This window comes from Hyperolius riggenbachi, chromosome 5 (assembly GCF_040937935.1).
Source record: "Hyperolius riggenbachi isolate aHypRig1 chromosome 5, aHypRig1.pri, whole genome shotgun sequence".
In the NCBI taxonomy this organism is placed as follows: Eukaryota; Metazoa; Chordata; class Amphibia; order Anura; family Hyperoliidae; genus Hyperolius; species Hyperolius riggenbachi.
The window spans coordinates 323452347-323467585 of NC_090650.1; the positions used below are offsets into that span (position 1 = coordinate 323452347).

At 41.8% G+C, this 15239-nt stretch overlaps 1 long non-coding RNA gene across 1 annotated transcript in view; it reads left to right on the forward strand.

Moving 5' to 3' along the window:
• The first annotated feature begins 2485 nt into the window (after positions 1 to 2485).
• The window catches only part of LOC137518884 (uncharacterized), a 74549-nt gene continuing 61795 nt past the window's right edge, over positions 2486 to 15239 (forward strand). Inside the window, exons 1-2 of the long non-coding RNA XR_011020918.1 lie at positions 2486 to 2598; positions 5912 to 5981. This is a non-coding gene — a long non-coding RNA (uncharacterized lncRNA). The remainder of the gene's footprint in view (positions 2599 to 5911; positions 5982 to 15239) is intronic.

The following is a 15239-nucleotide window of genomic DNA, read 5'->3' on the forward strand; positions in this document are numbered from 1 at the left end:
ATTTAGACATTATTGGTTGCTTGTTGAGTTATTTTGATGGGACAGCAAATTTACATTGCTATACAAGCTGTACAACTGACTACTTAACATTGTATCAAAGCGTCATAGCTTAATTGCCGTCCCAAGAAAAGATGTAATCAAATATTTACAAAGATGTGAGAGGTGTACTCACTTTTGTGAGATATTGTATGTGTGAGGAATGTATATGCCCTTATACAGAAATAATACAGTGATTGTGTCAAAAATATGCTGTCATTTACAAGTTAAGACTAAAAGTGGATAGCACGCTTGCCTTGAAGTGCTGGGTCCTGTTCTCCCCTTGTCTGCGTGGGTTTCCTCCAAGCGCATCAGTTTCCTTCCACATCCAAAAAACACACAGATAAGTCGTTTGGCTTCACCATAAATTTCGCCCTAACTATGATGGACATATGACGATAGTAGAGAATAGATTGTGAGCCCCTCTGAGGGACAGTTAAAGAGACACTGAAGCGAAAAAAAATATATGATATAGTGAATTGGTTGTGTACTATGAATAATTACTAGAAGATTAGCAGCAAAGAAAATATTCTCATACTTTTATTTTCAGGTATACAGTGTTTTTTCTAACATTGCATCATTCTATAATATGTGGAGATTACACAACACTCAGCATTCAAAATGAGTCTTTCAGAGCAGTCTGTGAAGTAATGACCTCTCCTCTGGCAGAGAAAAAGTAAACAGTTTACTTACAGTTGAGATAATAAAAGTCAGATAACAGCCCTCTCCACGACTAACTTAGTCGGAGAGCTTAATGGCTTGTTTGCATAGAGATAACAACTGGAGTTTCTCAACTCTTCCTGTACTGGAAACAATTAGACTGATGTATCTGATCTTAATGTTTTATTTCTTAGCTGTACTACACATACAAATCATAATATCATAATTTTTTTTCCGCTTCAGTGTCTCTTTAAGTAACAAGATTTTATACACTTCATATAACACAATGAAAGATGTTGGAGCTATATAATTACTAATTAATTACTAATTAATAATAATAATAGGCATTATCAGACTATCTATTTCTATGAAATACAGTTATAAAAGGGGAACCTGAACTAGTGCTATGAAATGTTTTGCAAAGGTTGCCACAGGAAAATGGCAGCCATTAAAATGTAGATAAAACTTTACTGTACATTTCCTGCATCTAAAAATGTTCATTGCACTCCTTTTATGTAATAATTCTAGTAAAAAAATACAAGTACATAGCATTGACGAAAGTAAATAGCCTAGGCAATTTTTTTAAGCAGGAAATAGTCATGCAGCAGCTTGCTAACTAGAAATGGAACACACTCTCACAGATTTATGTTGTTTTGATTCCAGTTCAAGCTTGTGCAGCAGTACAAGAGTCTGGGGTCTCAAGGTCACGAATGACATAAAGGATCTTACAATACACAAACCCAGATTCATACTTACTTCTGTGTTTAGCAAACTCTACCTTCATTCTGATTGTCTGTGTCTGCCACATGATGTGAATACATGGCATGGCATGGGAATAATTCTATCTAGTAATCTGATTTTAAGTTTACTGACTGTTTAATATTTGCTCAAAAATGTTAGCAGATTTCAACTTTCCACACATTGTTCTGACCAATCAGCAGGGCCGGATTTGTACTTTTTACCGCCCTAGGCCTTCCCTCACCACCACCATGTGTGTACACGGAAACACAATATTACATCCCCGATTGTAAGCACATCTGAGGACATTTAGTGACTTGACTATGTACTCTGTAAAGTGCTGCAGTAGATGTCAGTGCTATATAAATACATAATAAACATAATAATAATATGGTAGGACATTAGCCTATGACTATGGTAGGATTAGATTGTGAGTTCCTCTGAGGACAGTCAGTGACATGACTATGTACTCTGTAAAGTGCTGCAGGAGATGTCAGTGCTATATAAATACATAATAATATGGTAGGACATTAGACTATGACCATGGTAGGTTTAGATTGTAAGCTCCTCTGAGGACATTTAGTGATATGACTATGTACTCTGTAAATTGCTGCAGAAGTTGTCAGTGCTATATATATAAAGAGGACTATGTACTCTGTAATGTGCTGCAGAAGATGTCAGTGCTATATAAATACATAATAATAATAACATGGCAGGACATTAGACTATGACTATGGTAGGATTAGATTCAGTGGCGTAGCTAAGGAGCTGTGGGTCCCGATGCAAGTTTTACATGCCCCCCCCCCCCAAGACTCCATACATAACAATTGATACGGTGCACCAAAACCTGCCAAGGACAACCACAGAGTCAGAGGTGCAAGAAGGGGATGGAGAACAGTGTGTTAAAGGGGCACTACTGACAGAAGTGACAGGTTTTGGACTAATCCATCTCTTTATAGGGGATTCTCAGGTATATATTTATTTTCAAAAGCGCTTAGTGAATGGCAGTTGCTCTGTCCAACTGCCAAAAAACTGTGTAGGGAGCAGGAAAGCTGGCCAGCATCATTGTTTAAATGCTTTTTTAGGGAATATCTTTATAAAGAAAAAAAGCCTTGCTGAGAATCCCCTATGAAGAGATGGACTAGTCCAAAATCTGTCACTTCGGTAAGATTTCTACTGCCTACTGTAAGTGACAGCATTATAGGAGAAAAGTAATTTATGGCTCATTTTACTCTGAAAAAAATGTACTTCTTATTTGTATATGTTTGCACATGTTTTAAATTTTACAGTTTTTCGCTGTAGTGCCCCTTTAAGGATTACTACTATTCAAAGCATCTATAGAAGTGATTATTACCAGCACAGGACCAAGAAAGAGCTAATACTGTGATAGAGGGTGGACTCTCTGGGGCCCCTCTGGCCCAAGGGCCCCAAAGCGGTCGCTACCTCTGCATCCCCTGTTGCTACGCCACTGATTAGATTGTGAACTCCTCTGAGGAGAGTCGGTGACATGACTATGTACTCTGTAATGTGCTGCAGAGGATGTCAGCACTATACAAAGGCTTTATCATAATATGGTAAACCTTTGTTGTGAGTTTCTGAGGACAGTCAAAATGAGAGAGAGAGGGAGAGAAAGAAGGGGGGGGGAGAGGGGGGAGAAAGAGAGGAGAGGGGTGGGGGGAGAGAGAAGAGGGGGAGAGAGAGAAGAGGGGGAAAGAGAGAAGAGAGGGGGAGAGAGAAGAGAGGGGGAGAGAGAAGAGAGGGGGAGAGGGGAGGGAGAGAGAGGGGGGGGGGGAGAGAGAGAGAGAGAGAGGGGAGAGAGAGGAGGAGAGAGAAGGAGGGGGAGAGAGAGGGAGGGGGAGAGAGAGAGAGAGTGGGGGGAGAGAGATGAGAAGGGGGGAGAGAGAGAAGAGGGGGGGGGGGAGAAAGTGGAGGAAAGGATAGATCATAGAGGGTACATGATGAGGGATTAAGACAGACAGGGAACAAGATGAGGAAGAGGGTAGGAAAAAGGACAGAAATAGACCTCAAGATGAGGGAACAAGAGAGGGGGAATGAGATAGAAGAAAAGTGAAAAGAGTGGAGGAGGGAAGGAGACGTTACACATGTGGAGTTACTGGGAATGGGTAATAAATCAGGCAAGCTAAGACAAAACATTCAGCAGCATCTGGAAAGTCAGCTTATCTAAGCAGCTACTGGACTCCGTTACAGGTCAGTGTGAAAGGAGGACTTCTGTCACATACCCCATGTCAACAATGATGCTTGGCAGCACCTTGAACTGCAGGGTTGAGCGGCAGTAGGGACAGTGTAATTAACTAATTAAACTAATTAACTAATTAAAACAAAGGCAGACAGGACCAGGCTTCCCCTAGGGTGATCCCGACGCCAGTGCCACCCTTTCTCCCATTCCCCGCCATTCTGTACCTTCTTCACTGTCTCCGGAGTCCTGTCCATGAGCTTCCCTATCACATCCAGCATCCAGAAATCCCGCCTGCAGTCACTCACCACCAATCAGTTCCCAGCACCAGCCATCCACCAATCGTGGTGCAGCTTTGGCACTTCCTTATGCTGCCTCCTCAGTAGTGATTGGCTGAAACTGAATATAGGGGTGGGGGGCGGAGGGACTACCAGTGACTGACAGCGGGCAGATCTGCAATTATGTGGCTACTGCTCCTGTCACAAAAGTAAATCTGTCCCCGTTTTAAGCTGCCAGCGCCGCTTCTGCACACACAGACATGCTACTGTGTACACTGCAAAGCGCCGGGGGGGCGGGAGGCTGCGGACAACATGGCCATTAATGTGGGGCTGGCATGGACAGCTGTTGGAACACTGCCTGCTTGTTAACCCGCCCCTGGCTAAACTCCGCCCTAGTCCCAGGCCTATGTGGCCTGCCCACAAATCCGGCCCTGCCAATCAGATTGTAATTCCCTGCTGCATCATTGATATAACTGCCAATAACATAGCTATGAGGCAGCTCCCCTGCAGACTTCAGCCTGCACTTCTGTAGAGATTCCCCTCTCTAGTTTTTGACTGAATTTATTCATAACTCCTAGTAGACCCCAGTGGTTAAATACAATAAAATCTGACAACTTGATTTTCATGTGCCTCTTCTGTAAAGGACTGAATGGCAGGCTTCTGTTGCAATATGCTGGGGCTACAAACCAAAGGAGGCCTCAAGGTGTACATCTAAAAAGAGAGCTATGGTAATTTGGGCACCAGATATATTGCAGCTGCTAGTAGAATACCGGTAAAATTACCAATATTCTACGATTGGGCAGTGGTAATTCCAATAGTAAAATATCTGTCATTTTTCCAGATACTTTAATAACAGGAAACCTAACCCTATTCTCACACTAGCGCTCCCACTAACGATGCCTAACACTAACCTACCCCCTTCTGCAATTTCCACCAATATCAGCGACGCTTTTGCCGATACCTACTCCTTCTTTCTTCTCAGCTATTTTTTGGGTGCTGGCCAACTAATCCTAATATTTTTAGGTGCCCTCTTTGTGCCTTCAGCCCCTATCCCCCCCCCCCCCCCTACGCACACACACCACCACCCTCTGAAGGCCCTTGCTATAAGCATTTTGTTTACCTCTTTGAGATTGTGATGTTTATTTTTAGCAATAGGAACTGTGGTAGAAGATTCCTTCCTTCCATTCATCTCTTATAAGAAGTGGTCTTTTGTAACTAAGCTACCTTTTTATTGTAAATTAGTCTCACATGCATCCTCTTTTGTTCTTGCAATGTGGCACCACAGACATATCTCCTCACCTTTTTTTTTTTTACATTCGAATGCATTAAAGGGAATGTCCAAGCAAAATAAAAAAATGAGTTTAACTTACCTGGGGCTTCTACCAGCCCCCTGCAGCCATCCTGTGCCCTCGTAGTCACTCACTGCTGCTCCAGTCCCCCGCTGGCAGCTTGCCGACCTCGGAGGTCAGCGGGACGCATTGCGTACATTTTTACGCATTCCTGCTAGTGCAGGAACATTAACACATACATTTTTACGCATTACTGGTTCCATGCGTAAATATTTACGCATTGAACAAGTAACGCGTAAAAAAATGTATGTGTTAATGTTCCTGCAATAGCGGGAATGCGTAAAAATGTACGCAATGCGTCCCGCCGACCTCCGAGGTCGACAAGCTGCCAGCGGGGGACTGGAGCAGCAGTGAGTGACTACGAGGGCACAGGATGGCTGCAGGGGGCTGGTAGAAGCCCCAGGTAAGTGAAACTCATTTTTTTATTTTGCTTGAACCTTCCCTTTAAAAAACAAAAAAGTCCCGACCCAGCTATAACTTTTGCCTGCCCACATGGCCAGCTCTGGTTAAGGCCAAGGAAGTAGCCAATGTCAGAAGAAAAAGTTACCTTATATACAATTATAATGCTAGTTACTACTGGACTAGGAAGAACTAATTTGAAAAGTTTTCCCTTTGATCTGACAGTGTTACTCTAAAGTTGTGGCACAATTCTTTAGGGCATGGTTCATCTCAAGACTCACAGCAGTGAATATTTTCCAGGACCTTCAACTAGATCACAAGTTGACGGTAAGCATATGTAAATGTTAATCATTAGTACGCTTGTGCTGCTAAGCTGGACAACAGGAGAACATTCATTATCAGCAATCAATGTTCACTGAATTGAGAAATGCCATCATCTACTTCTACTGATTACCTGCCGGAAGATTTACAAACAAGAAACAAAAATTGGCGTGCAGAGATTTACAAAACTTGAAAGGTAGGTTCTTATATTTAAAGGTCTTATAAATTGAAGTCACTGATTAGACAAATTAAATTATTGACCGTGGCAATTTTTTGTTAAGCACACAAAACCGTTAAATGGTTCTACTCAACTATCTCCCAGACAAAGTGGAGAAAACGTGGCCTGTGAAACAGTGAGAATGGGAAGATGAATCTTTATTTAAACATAAAAAGAAAGCCTTTCCTTCACTGACAAATACAGTGGATAAAATGATTAAATAAAATGGTTAAATTACATTTACCGCCTTTGACAAGCTTACTGGATCCGAGTCTTGTAAGGTTTATATAGGTCACCACCAGCTTTTATTGTGCTGTCTTCACATCGGCGAGGATGAATTCCCATAGACTGTCCTACACAACTTGATTTTCCATATATGAAAACCTTTTGACTGCAATGCATCAGTTTTACTGTACGAGAAGCAACAATTAATTTTCAGTGTTGCACCTGCAGCAATACAATTCAAAAATATTTACTATTTAAGGACAGTTTGTTGAAATAATTGAACTGCCACACATCCTTTGGTGATCCATCACTAACCCAATTCTCTTTTCTACAAATACAACGGTCCTTATTTGTACAATATTATTGCTACAGCTCTCTTCCTGCTGTAACAACCAAATCCCCAGGGTTGTCCTATTATATGCTATTGAACCCATACGAGTTGAGCTCACTATATACGGAAGTCCCTGGTTCATGAAAGTGTCAGGTTAGCTCATTGTAAGACATATATCTCAGCCTGCACTAAACAGCATTCGCTTTAATAAACTTTTGTCATGGGAAAAAGGATCCTAATTTATTATTCTGTAATCCATCTCGGTCATCTCTGATGACCTTGGTGGCCTCATTTCCAAGAATTTAAACCAGGAGGAAGAAATACCTGACCTTTATTGAAAGTTACATCCAAGCCCTCATTCCAGAGTCCTTTTTATTATGTTTACCTGAATGCATGTTTATTTCTTTTAATATTATTTTCAGCTGCGTTTCTTATGCAAGATACACTGATGCACTAAAACACTGCAATAATAAACTACTCTCATGCAACAACTTTATGGGATCATTAGTCACTCAGCTCATCAGTATTCAATAGCTGTACAAATACATTTTACAACTAGAAGTGAACAGAACCTTCAAGAGCTTATTTCCATCGATTTGCCTGAACCATACTGCAAAAATCTGGGTTTGCAGTAAATCAAATAATGGAATTAAATTAAAGACACCGAGGTAGATACACTTGCTTAGTTTCATTTACAGGCTTATGTTTAACTAGTTTAGTTTTCATTTTCCATTTTTTGTTGAGCACTGAGCCTTATTATTGTTACCAATTTACAGGTTGGTCACGGGGTGAATTAATGACAAACTGTATGATCCATTCCTTTGCTCCCGTTGGATCATGTTTCAATGTGTGTAGATAAAATAATTAGGGCTTGATTCACTAAGCTGCACTTTGATTGGCCCAATAAGCTGTGTGTCAAGTGACTGGCAGGGACAGTCAGTGACATGACTAAGTACTCTAAGTACTCTGTGAAGCACTGTGGAAGAAATCAGTGCTATATCAATACACAGTTAAAATAACAATGTTCCTTGGCTATTACGTGGCCAGGTAGGGAGCTAAATTGTAGTATAAAGAAAATGTGATGCACTGGAAAAGCCTGATGAAACAGAGATTGCAGTCTCTGAGAAACGCGTTGCATTTTAAATAAACGATTTCCCCCTTTTTTATATATCTCTAAAAGTCTTCTAGCCTCCCTGTTTTTAGTTGTCGCTGCGGTGGTACTTAGCAACCATGCGACGCTGCTATTGTGCATATGACTACCAGCCATGCATGATGTAGGGACCATGCTCTCCCTCTTCTTGCACTGACCTCGAGGAGAGCTCGCTAGCAGTTACACTGTGGATCATCCCAGCCAGCGGTCCGAGACCCCAGCCTGCCTGCAGCCCCCTCTGGATACTGCCCCCGTGTCTTGGCCACAGATCGAGAGCCCGGTCCCTGGCAGATAAATGCTTAGAGAGGCTGCCTCTGACAGCCACTTTTAACCAGGTGAGACCTGTCTGGGACAGGGTGAAGTTTTCATATATTTTACTGACACTCAGAGCGCTCTCCCCTTTGTGTGTTTTTATTCTGTTTAGTGGACATAGAGTGCTGCCTAATAAGGGACTGTCAGATCGCACCTACAGGGAATTTGTCCTGGTTCCCAACTTGTTGACCTGACTCACATTGGGCCTAATTTTGTAAGTTTTAAAAAAGCATTATGAAATAGAGGTATTCTTGTAAAATTAGGTGAAACTTCACCTGGGCCATAGCAGGTCATAGTAAGAACTGCTGATAGGTTAGTGATCCTATGATTACAGTTGCCTCTGCATACCTGCAGTGAGAATTTTTGCTAATAAATTGAGTTTGACCTAAAAATACATGCATGTGATTACATTCACATAACTAGTTACATATATATGCAACCTGTGCTATGGTTTGATATGACCAGATAAGAAAGGTTTATAAACCCGTGGCACTAATAAAGGACTTTTTTTTAATAAACCATGTTTTCTGTTATGTTCTCTGTTGTTTAACCAAGTAAATAAACAAACCATTTAATAATAGAGCAAGTTAAAAAGGGTGTGGCTATTTCCTTAAAGAGACTCTGAAGCGAATAAAATTTGCCCTTTTTATCTTGTGGTTCGCTTAAGAAGTCTCAGCAGAGGTAAACCGCTGCGCCCCCACCACAAAACGAGGGGTTTAGACCCCCCAAATCACTGGGCAAACATCCACGACCATCTTGGTCTTGGATTGTGCTGCCCTGAGAGGCAGAGCTTTCAGCTGCAACTCTGCCTCTCCTGACGTCAATCTCCATGCGGATCTCCGCCTCTCCCCACCTCTCTCAGTGAAGGAAGAGTGAGAGGGGCGGGGAGAGACGGCAATCACTGGCGATTGACATCAGTAGAGGTAGAGCTACTGCAGAAAGCTCTGCCCCTTTCAGGAAGTGCTGCCTGGATTGCCCCTTGGAGATTTGGGGGGTCTAAATCCCTCGTTTTGTGGCGGGGATGCAGCGGTTTACCTCTGCTGAGACTTCTGAAGCGAAATACAAGGTAAAAATGGCACATTTTATTCGCTTCAGAGTCTCTTTAATGTGTTTTAAATGCTGCAACATTTTCCATGATTTGGTTGTCTTAATTTGGGCACAGTGTGAAAACAAAACAAAAACCAGAATATTGGCAAATTTTGTGGCGGGGGAGTTGTTAGGGTCAGGTATTGGCAGGGAGAGTCGGATAGGTAAGGTATTGGTAGAGGGACAGCTCGTGTAAGATTAGAGTTAGATTAAGCGTTAACAGAGCAGGATTTACCATAAGGCACTGTAAGCACGTGCCTATAGGCACTCCCCTTCCCAAGTGAATCTCTCCCTCCTTCGCTATGCAGAGACCTGATAAGAGCGTAAATGAGAGGTTACTAAAATTTACCAAAATTCTACTAATGGTAAAAGTCGATAGTAGAATATCTGTAAATTTACTGATAAGCTTCTAACCTCTAAACTGCACCCTTTTTAATTTGTGGAATTTTTAAATGTACACATGAATAAAGCCTACTGACATACCCACCAATAAGACAACACTATCAGCAACCAATTACAAGCTAAGTGACCACTGTAAACCTAAATGTGATTTGCTGCTACTGTTACTAAACTTTGTACATAATCAAAGCTTACGTTACCTTACTTAAAAAAATGCGTACATGTGTTGTCATTTTGTTCTATTTTTTTTTTATTTCAATACATTTTTTCATGTTGCAGTAGATTCATTGTTTTGCCTTTAGGAGTTTTTTTTCCAGATTCATGCTTGGAATAGTTAATGTGCTTTCTCAAGTTTCTGCAGATGTAAATAACTTTGTGAAACCCCTGGAAGGTGCATCAAGTGAACAGTGTCTCTAGGTAGAGATTGTTCTGTACTAGTGACCAATCATACATGACAAGTAGGAAGCTAAGAAAAAGGGGACGTCAGCAAGTATATGTCATATATATAAAATATAGTATGTGTGCAAATATGTATATAAACAACATGGCTGGCAATATTTTTAAAACGGCGTTTACACAAGTCTAGCTGCAATGACAACGTGAATATCTTCTTAAGTGTCTACAAACAGTGACACGCCATGGCTACATCCGCTATCATCATAGGAATTGCCATAAGAAAAGATGAATATTTACACACCAATATACAAGCAAATGTTCTCCCAGAGAGTTTGACTTTATGCAATTTTCTTGCTCCATATTAAATCAAATTCAAGACTCTATTTTTCTCCTTCAACCTTTATTTCCCCCAAGAACGGAGAGAGACTGCAAACTGCAGACAAAGCATTGCTTTGTTTGTAAGATTTATTTTCAATGTGCCTCCTTAGTTTTTCTTGAGCCTCACCAACCCAACGTCATGGCTCAAACAAAAAGGCTAAACTTTCCTGACAGCGCGTCACTCGTGGTTTACGAAAAAGATGATTTTTTACCAGACGCTCTGAAGGGAAGCTCTTAACTTCTCAGATTTCCCAGGATAAAAAGTTTAATAGTAAAAACTCACATAGTTGGGATAATAGCCATTTGTTCATATTTCAAGGCCGATGTTTTTAAGTAAGTATAAACATTTGAGAAATCTCTAACGTTATCCGGTTTTGTGATACTGAAACAGAACCGGTTTCATCTCAGTAAACGGCACTGGAGTGGAGTGTGGATATTAGCATAAAGTATATATCTAGATTGGATGTCTCAATTACCGTCGCCTATTTGCATTAAAGAGCATCCCGATTTTAGATGGTCGTGTAAAGGTCATAAAACTCCAATAAGAATAACAAAGAATAGATCATATTTTAATTAGAGAGCAGATGACCCAAAAACATTACCGGTTCCCTTGCTAGAAGCCATTACAGACATAAGTGCTTTCTGAAGTAATGTTCCCATTGTTTTTATACTTTGCATTAGATAACCTGCACTGGCATTGCACAATATCAATGCTGCTGACCTATTATAGCAATAGACTGACTGTTGGGACTAATTGTGTTTCTAAGGAGAATAATCCTAAAGCGTATAGAGAAGTGCAATACCATTACCAGCATGATCATTTACACAAATAGCTGCATGAACAGTTTTCTCAAGTGCATGGGCTACTCTATTAATCAGTTTGGATAGCCCTTTTAATTTCGCATCAACAAAACTGAAACAGCAACAAAGAGAGAACAATAAGAAAATGTTTATTAGGTTTGCTACAATAAAGTAGTATTGCATAACAAAGGGGCATTCCTCTGAGGACTTGGAGACTTGTACAATTGTATTATTGTGTTCTTGATTTTGTCCTTTGCGCTACCATCACACATGATATGATAAATATCAAACAGTAACAAATTGCTATTCTGGGAGTTCCAGTGCTGCACAGTGCAACAGGGGCATTGTCTTCCAACCTATTGAGAAAGATTTACAGCTGGTTCAAAGGATTCCATGGTAACGTGAGGTCTGTTTCTTTACTGGACTTCATAATACAATTTATGAAAATTTCTTACCGACAATTGTCTTTGCTGCTGACATCCCCAAAGCAAGACTGATTTCTGGAGTCTCCCGAGATTGTCAGTACAAAACTGATAATTATATTAAATATACATAGACAATAAAGTGTGTGTTTACATAACCATGCCCATAAATATCTAACTGAACAGTCATTGTTCTCAAACCCCATTTAAGAAGCCCCTTGGAGGGATCCACATCTAATGACATGATGGTTTAAAAGATGTTGCTCAGTCTTGTTCCATATTTAATTAACTTTCCTTTTTTAAACTTGTTATGTCTCAGACAATAACAAATATGTGTAGAAAAAAAAATGGGGTTGAAAGCACAAATGAGACCTGCTCATGCTTTCACTACTTTATAGGAGAAAAGGCATGCTTGGGTGATCCGTTGACCTGGGACCCATTTTACACCCTGTGGGCATTTTCTAGTCGTTCATAGTTCAGTGGTGTGATGTAGGGGGAAAAGAGCAAGAAATTAATTTAAAACGTAAAAAATGAGCATTGAATTTATAATGCTTCATTGCTTTGCATGTGTGTCTTTACAAATTCAGTTGAACAAACACTGTAAAGAGAATGGTACATTTACCACTAAAAACTGTAGCCCCCTCTGAACATATAATTGAGCACCAGGGTGTGAATGAATTCATTACAGAGGATTAAGCACATGTTACTGACTTTATGAACAAGTTCACTTAAAGAAGCAGCCACTTTCACAATAGTTAAGTTTGTTGTTTTATGAAGTGAGGATTCAGAGAATCTACATAACACTAAAGGTCCCCTCCCATGCAAATAACATTAAAATTTCTTACCTTTCTACTCGGCAATGACATTCATTATTGGTTCTCTTAATCTATTTTGACTTTCCTGAAACATCTGTTGACAGGGGCATTTGGGGCTAACATGTGACATCCAACACATTTTTGTTTTATGCACAATTATCACATTCCATAATTTTCCCAAATAATTCTAAAAGTGGTAAACTGAAATTAAGAATGAGCCCTATAATAGTAAAACACAGGCGACCAGTTAGAAATAATTTCAAAAGCCTCTAGAAGTCACAAAAGATTTTGGTATCCAAGAGCCTTTATAGTCGTTACACACTCTTTTGTTTGTGGGGAATTTGGGCAAATTCTAAAGCATGACACATCGCTTTTTGCCTTCTGGTTGTCATTTATATATTATGTTTTATTTTTAGTAGGTTTTCTTTTTTAAATTTTGTAATGAATTTTTATTTAACCACTTGAGGACCCACCCTTTACCCCCCCTTAAGGACCAGCGCTGTTTGTTTGGATCTGTGCTGGGTGGGCTCTGCAGCCCCCAGCACAGATCCGCGGCCACACAGAGCGATCAGATCGCCCCCCTTTTTTCCCCACTAGGGGGATGATGTGCAGGGGGGGTCTGATCGCTCCTACCTGCAGGCATGTTGCGGGGGGGGCACCTCAAAGCCCCCCCCGCGGCGACATTCTCCCCCCTCCCTCTCCTACCTGCTCCCACGGGAGATCTGGGCTGCACAGGACGCTATCCGTCCTGTGCAGCCAGTGACAGGACGTCCCCTGTCACATGGCGGCGATCCCCGGCCGCTGATTGGCCGGGGATCGCCGATCTGCCTTACGGCGCTGCTGCGCAGCAGCGCCGTACAAATGTAAACAAAGCGGATTATTTCCGCTTGTGTTTACATTTAGCCTGCGAGCCGCCATCGGCGGCCCGCAGGCTATTCACGGAGCCCCCCGCCGTGAATTGACAGGAAGCAGCCGCTCGCACGAGCGGCTGCTTCCTGATTAATCAGCCTGCAGCTGGCGACGCAGTACTGCGTCGCTGGTCCTGCAGCTACCACTTTGCCGACGCACGGTATAAGCGTGCGGTCGGCAAGTGGTTAAAGACGGTTTTGAATCTTTTTAACTTCCTAATGCCACAAATCGTATAGTATGGTATAGCCAATACTACAGAGCCTGTGAGCGTGGGTGTAATGGTTAGCGGAGATACCGCCGCAGAGGCAAGCGGAATAGCAGTTATCTCCGCGTATCGGCTGGCGGCCTCAGCCGCGCAGTTACATGCTGGTGCTCTGCCGGGTCCTTCCATTGCACATAGATTGAGGGCTACGTGCGCGAGCGCCAGGCGACAGGACCTTTATGCGAATAGAAGGGGAGTCAGCTGATCTACCAGGTCAGCTGACTCCAACAGTACGCTGGATTGGCTGAATGACTGGGGTGGCGCTGTGGAGCACTTCTGTATATATAGTACCAGCCTGTCAGTTGCTCCGTGTCTGCTGTTGCGAATGCTAACGTGTTAGTGCTCAGACCTTAGTCAGATCCCAAAGTGTGCTAGAACCAGCTGGAGCTGGGGATCCACACTGAGCCAGATTCTGTTGATAGCTTAAAGAACTAATTGCATTGTATTATCTGTTATGACCTTCTGCTTGCCTTGACTATTCTCCTGCTTTTCTGATTCTGTACTTTCACCTATCTGATCCAGTTGCCGACTCTGCCTGAACTTAAACTCTGAGTTAGCCTTCTGTCTTTGTACTGTATCTGTACGTACGTTGCCGATCCTGCCTGTCTGACTATCCTGTACTCACCAGTGCGTCAGCCACTGGTGAGGGATTCTAGTATTGTATCACCTGCTCCTCAGGTGAAACCCTGACTGCAGCACAGTCTTAATCACCTGCCCCTCAGGTGATCATTACTTGCAGCATCTTTGTAAACACCTGCTCCTCAGGTGTCCACTGGCTGCAGTACAGTCTTAGCACCTGCTCCTCAGGTGCAAGCCCTGACTACAGTACAGTCTTAAACACCTGCTCCTCAGGTGTCCACTGGCTGCAGTACAGTCTAAGTCTCTCGCCCCTCGGGTGATCTCAGCTGTACTGAATCACATATCCAGCTTGTTGGGTGAATACTCGTGTGTTCTATTGAGATACCTATCACCACCAGCTCCTCTGGGGTATCTCTATCATTACTGTTGCATCAAATATCTATTCTTACATTGGTTATCCTGTGTCTTGCTATACTCTCATTATTGATGATTCTGCAGATCACACATAATCAGGTATAGCATCTGTATTATTGGTGATACTGCAGATCACCAATAATCAGAGAAATCTATTCTCGCTGACACCAATCGTTACAGTGGGACTCTGCTTCCTGAACACAACCAGTCCATGGTGAATAGTCTGCAAGAGGAGGGTGGAACTCTCTTCTCCATGCAAATCATCCTTGTCCAATGTCAAAAACAAGGGGCTCATCAAAACCTTTTGTTGCCATGGTTGCAGACTGATGATATGTTATGTAGATTTTTGTACCAAAGTAGAGTAATTATTTAAAGTTGTATGAAACCCAGCATTTCCTCTCTGCTCTAAAATATTAATTACAGCATAAAACATAGGAGGATAAAAAGCAGAACAGTATTCAAACAAGTAACCACAGCATTTTCTTCTTCAGTGGGAAGCTTGTCAACCTATGCTGAGGAAGTGATTATATTGTCTTTTTTTATGTTTACTTATCAGCCACGATTAGTA